Here is a 5,872-nt window from a genome sequence, read left to right as displayed (position 1 = left end):
CATCTAACCTGATTAATGTGTTTCTACCTCAGAGCTTAGAACAGTGCTTGACAGATAGAAAGGGCTTAACAAATACTCTAATATAATCCTGATCTTACTGAACCTCAGCACAAAGTTGCTGCTGCAGGCCGGGCTGGTCTATCCACTGCAGTGGTCTTTCAAGAGTCCACTGCTCTGTTGTATCATTTGAGATTGTGCCTCCCTGCGTCTTCACGATGTGACCTCCCGCCATCCCTGCTCATGGGTCCTCTCATCTTGCCAGTGAATAATATCACAAAAGAGTCAGGTCTGGACTTTCGAAGCCATCACAACTAGGGTCTATGCCAAGACTTTCTCCAAGGAGCCCTGTAGAGAAGCCATATGCATCTAGCAGCGGTTTCTGCATTCTTGAAGACAATGGCCACTGTTATTTTGTGAGTGGGATTAACGCAATGTTGAAGCAGAAATTTTGAAACTTTCATCCCTGTTTGGCAAAGATGCATTCATCTCGCTGTCGTGGCTTGAAGCGTCATGTGTCTTTCCACAGAGCTCCTTGACAGTTGACATTTTCTGCTTTTACTTCTACTTCAGCAGCTAATTGCATATTTACAATCCTTCAATCAGGAGGAAAAGGGAAACAGATTAGAAAAATTTTCTATCTGTCAACAGAACTATATAATATAAATGAAACATCTACTCATTAAATATAGAGAACTTTTATAGCATTAATAATAAGTGCTATAAAGGGCACAAAGGTATTATTAATTCTGCAGAAATGCGGGACTGGAAAAACAATAAGTCATTTTGACAGTTGCCATGAAGACTATTACCAAATGTTATGTTTACTTGACTAAGCTCAATTTATAAAACAAGACATAAAAAAAACTGCAGTTTAATCAATTGAGATGCACTGTTACAAACAGCAGCTAATAGACTGAAACTCTCGTTCCTTACTTAATGATTGAATTGAGACTGCAGATTTAAAAAATTAAGGTAATTAGTGGTGTGGGCAGTAGGTATATTTGGAAAAAATCCCTACCTCAGTGAAATCAAACTGTAGAACCAGAATTTAATGAGACTGTAAATGTTTCTTTTTTAAGTGAAATTAAGCTAAAGATGGGAGTCTATTTAAGTACAGTATGTGATTACCTTTTCAGAAAGAATTCACAAAGGTATTTGTTTATCATGCAAATTAGACTGCAGTAAGTATTTTAATTTCATAACTATAATTACTGATTAAATTTCTCTGTACACCTCACATGAAAATTCAATTCAAACCTCATGCAAAATATTTTCCTGTCTAGACTGAATTGTATTTCATCCAGAATCGGGCTGCTCAACTGTCGGTCCAGGTAGCTGGTATATAGTCCATCACTATGGGCGACTGCTCCACTGTGATGTCTGGCAACATAGTTGGGCTAGAATTGGTTGGCTGGGGTGCTTGCTGGCATGTAAAACATTGTGTTTGATTTTCTCCAATAGGTTTCGGGAAACCAAAAAGCAAGGGAAGAAAGTGCATTCCTCACCCTGAGGGTGGACATAAGGTAGGACCCCTTCCCGTTGTCCTTTTGAGCAATTTTTGCCATGCTGTTGGAGACAGAACACTGAGCTAGAAGGACCATTGTTTTGAAATTCCACCAATCCATCAATGAGTGGTATTTATTGAGCAGTTACTGTGTGCAGAACACCGTACTAAGAGCACGGGAGAGTACGATAGAGTTCGTAGACAGGATTCCTGCCCTCAAAGATTTTATAATCTAGCGGGGGTGACAGACATTAAAACAGATTACACAAGGGGAAACAAAAGAACACGAGGAGAATGTACATAAGTACTGGGGAGTGGAGTGAGTACTTCAATGCTTAGGAGGCACCATCTCAAAGCGCACAGATGACACTGTAATGAGGGAAAGCAGGGAAGGAGATAAAGGTATTTATTGAGTGTTTATTGTGTGCAGAGCACTGTTCTAAGCACTTGGAAGGTACAATACACCAAAGTTGGTGGACACGTTCCCTGTCCACAAGGAGTCAACAGTCTAGACTGGGACACTTACGATAAATGATAGATATGCATAAATGCTGTGGGGCTGTGTACAGAATGAATATCAACTACTTAAATGATACAAATCAAGTGCAAGGGTGACACAGAAGAGAGAGAGAGTAGCAGAAATGAGGTCTTAGTCGGGGAAGGCCTCTTGGAGGAGATGGGATTTTAATAAGGCTTTGAAGGTGGGGAGACTGGTGGTCTGTCATATATGAAGGGGGAGAGACTTCCAGGCCAGAGGGAGGATGTGGGCAAGTGTTCAGTGGTGACACAGACTGAGGTATAGTGAGTGAGTGGGTTGGCTTCTGAGGAGCAGAGTGGGCTGGGCTGTAGTAGAACATTGGTGAGGTAAGCTAGGAGGGGGAGACTTGATCGAGTCCTTTAAAGCTGATGGTGAAGAGTTTCTGTTTGATGTGGAGGTGAAAGGGCCACCACTGGAGGTTCTTGAGAGGTGGGGTAACATTAAATGACCTTTTTTCTTTTAGAAAAGCGATACGGGCAGCAGAGTGAAGTAAGAATTGGAGTGGGGAGAGACAGGAAGCAGAAGGGTCAGGGAGGAGGCAGATGCAGTAGTCAAGAAGGGATAAGTGCTTTGATCAACATAGTAGCGATTTAAATGGAGAGGACAGAACAGATTTTAGTGATGTGGTAAAGGTAGAACTGACAGGATTTGGTAACAGATTGAATATACGGGCTGAACGAGAGAAGAGTCAAGGATAATGCCGAGGTTACAGGCTAGTGAGACAGGGAAGATGGTGGTGCTGTCTACAGTCATGGGAAAGTCAGGAGGAGGACAAGGTTTGGGTGGGAAGATAAGGAGTTCTGTTTTGGACATGTTAGGTTTGAGGTGTTGGTGGGACATCTAAATAGAGATGTCCTGAAGGCCAGAAAAAAAACGTGAGATTGCAGAAAAGGTGAGGCCTCGGGGCTGAGGATGTGGATTTGGGAATCATCCATATAGAGATGGTAGTTGAAGCTTGAGGGAGTGAATGAATTCTCCAAGGGAGTGGGTGTAGACGGATAATTGTAGAGGACCTAGAACTGATAAGAGATGAGTCAGGGAAGGCTTCCTAGGAAAGATGTGATTTTATTAGGGCTTTGAGGTTGGAGGTGGGTGGTCTCTTAATTCCTGTCCTGCTTAATTGCTTAGTGCAGTGTATTGCAGTGGATGGAACTCAATAAATACTACTGCTAATACGTAGTACTAGTGCATAACAAGGACAGCATAAATGCTACCCAGGATGAATGGCTCTTGGAGTACGCTAAGGACCTCAGCCAAGCTTTTCCTCACCTTCCAACATAGACCAGGTCCTGCCCGATGTAGAGAACTCACCAGCTTGTGGGAGAGTCTGGATGTGAATCATGATTTTCATCAAATAAAAATCTTGGTCTCAGAAAAGGGAGGAGATATTTGCAATTCTAAAAGAATTGAATGATGTTGAGAAAAATCAAAATTTGCAGGGTTATCTCCCCAGGAAAGCATGGGGGGAAAAAGAACACATAATTGCATTGCAATTCAACTTCCAAAGCATAAAAACTCTATCTAGAAAATCACAGTCATCATGCGTATGAATAAAAATTTGCTATTGCTGAAAGGCTGTGGTAAAAAAAAATGTGTTATCAGGTAAGAATATCTAAGCAGAAAGTACAAATACAGGAACAGGTTAAATGTTTCTTCTAACGTTTTGGAAGATATTTCTAAAGGTTCATAACATGTGCTCCCCTGATGTCTTTTCCAGAGGAAAGGAGAAAGAAAAGGGAACAGGAGGAATAGGATTTTAATGCAAACGTAAAATTAAGCATTCGCCCACCTGTCCTGCTCTAAAAGCAATCAAGGTAAGTTTGATGGGAAACAGTCCAAAAGCCTAATGAGAAATTTAATATCCTCTCCATCTCCTTACTTGTGGTATTCATGGGAATCTGCTGGAAGAAAAACTCTGAATGTAGGTGTTGAAGACATAAGTGTCTGTTCTCTTTAGGTTAGAGCCCCGAAGAATCAGAGAATAGAATGGAGTTGGTTGAAAGGGTGAGGTTAGAGGGGAGGGGACATTGTGGCTTTGTCGCTCCAATTGAAGACTGCTAGATTATAAACTCTCTGAGGGAAGGGACAATGCATCACCCCAAGAGCATTTATTGAGTCCCTACTGTACACAGTGTGCTCAATCACTGGTATTTACTGACCACTTACTATGTGCAGCGCACTGTACTAAGTGGATGGAAGAGTATAATACAACAGAGTTAGCAGACATGTTCCCGGCCTACGACAAGCTTATAGGCTAGAGGGAAAAACCGATGTTAAAGTAATTTAAGAGTGCTAAACTAAATGTTTGGGAGGGTACAAAAGAGAGAGAAGGAAGCCCTCATGGAGCACCCAGTCTAGTCGGGGAGAAAAACTGTTAAATGACAGTTTGGGTGGAGTATATGAGATATATGAGAAAGCAGCATGGCTTAGTGGAAAGAGCACAGGCTTGGGAGCCAGAGGTCGTGAGTTCTAATCCCGACTCTGACACTTGTCAGCTGTGGGAATTTGGGCAAGTCACTTAACTTCTCTGTGCCTCAGTTACCTCACCTGTAAACTGGGAATTAAAACTGTGAGCCCCGCATGAGACAACCTGATAACCTTGTATCTCCCCCAGTGCTAAGAACAGTGGTTGGCACATAGGAAGCACTTAACATACCATCATCATTATTATTATTATATGGACATAAATGCTACAGAGACTATGGTAACAAGTGATTAGTGAGCACAGAAAGGGACTGCAAGGTGGGAGGACTACTTGGGAAAGGCCTCCTGAAGGGCTTTGAAGGTGTGGAGAGTGGTGGCCTGTCAGATGTGAAAAGGATATAAACGAGAGGGTGGCGGAGGAAGGGACGAAAACAAGGCTCAGGGATTAGCTTCTCTTAAGAGGAACATGTCTACTGTTTATTTCTATTGTGCTATCCCAAATGTTTGGAACAGTGGTTAACAGAGAGACACTTAATAAGTACTACTGATTGCTAGATATTTTAACCGGCCCTTCCCATCTCCACAATATTCTCATTGTCTACATTTTCCCAACAGGCACGCTACTCCATCATCCAGATTCCTGAAGAGAATGGTAAACAACTCCTGGCCATTCAAATCGACCCTCATCCCTGGATAAACCGCAGTCTGCATCCAAGGAGGCTGGGCAGCCACCTGAGATCCAGCCACAGATTTTTTTTTTTCCCGTTATCCACAAACTCGTTTCCAGGCACTACCTAAAGGTAACGAATCCCAATTTCACGAACATCTGATTCAGCAACGATTGCTACCTTCATTGCCAGTAGGCCAGTGGTTATTTCTATGTCTGATAAATATAAGGAATGCTTATTATTTAAATCCACAAGTGAGTCCTTGGTGGGGATGGGAGTAAATCCAAGATTGTTTTGACTTCCAACTGTGTACTTGATATCTGGCTCATTAATGATTGAAACATAAGGAAAGCCCAAGAAATTCCAAAGAACCTGAATGCAAGCTTATGTGGCTTCTATTCCAAGCTCATTTTATCAGCTTTCTTTGGCACATATATACCCCTGCATTAAAGAATTGTCAGATCCTAAACTTCTCTCTGTTTACCTCTTTGTGCACATTAACCTAGGGGAATATTCTTATTGAATAAATGACGAAACCACAAATGATTTCAATTTTGTTCCAATCGTCATCTAAATGTTCAGACCACAAACTGACATAGAAAGAAACATGGTTTTTCCCCTATAAACGTCTAGCCACCTAGTCTCTCTGTCAGAAAGCAGACAATTTTTTTTTCAGTGGAGGGAATTTCTACTAGATTTCTCTTTAGCCTTATTTTTATTTACATCAGGGTATTCCCT

General features: G+C 41.7%; 1 long non-coding RNA gene across 1 annotated transcript; it reads left to right on the top strand.

Annotated features, from left to right (window-relative positions):
* The first annotated feature begins 1,451 nt into the window (after positions 1-1,451).
* LOC114813262 lies at positions 1,452-5,636 on the top strand. The gene is made up of 3 exons (XR_003760968.2): positions 1,452-1,523; positions 3,760-3,856; positions 5,082-5,636. It is a non-coding gene; the product is annotated as an uncharacterized LOC114813262 (long non-coding RNA).
* Positions 5,637-5,872: the final 236 nt, after the last annotated feature.

This window comes from Ornithorhynchus anatinus, chromosome 7, assembly GCF_004115215.2.
Source record: "Ornithorhynchus anatinus isolate Pmale09 chromosome 7, mOrnAna1.pri.v4, whole genome shotgun sequence".
In the NCBI taxonomy this organism is placed as follows: domain Eukaryota; kingdom Metazoa; phylum Chordata; class Mammalia; order Monotremata; family Ornithorhynchidae; genus Ornithorhynchus; species Ornithorhynchus anatinus.
This window is presented reverse-complemented; position numbering and strand designations above follow the sequence as displayed.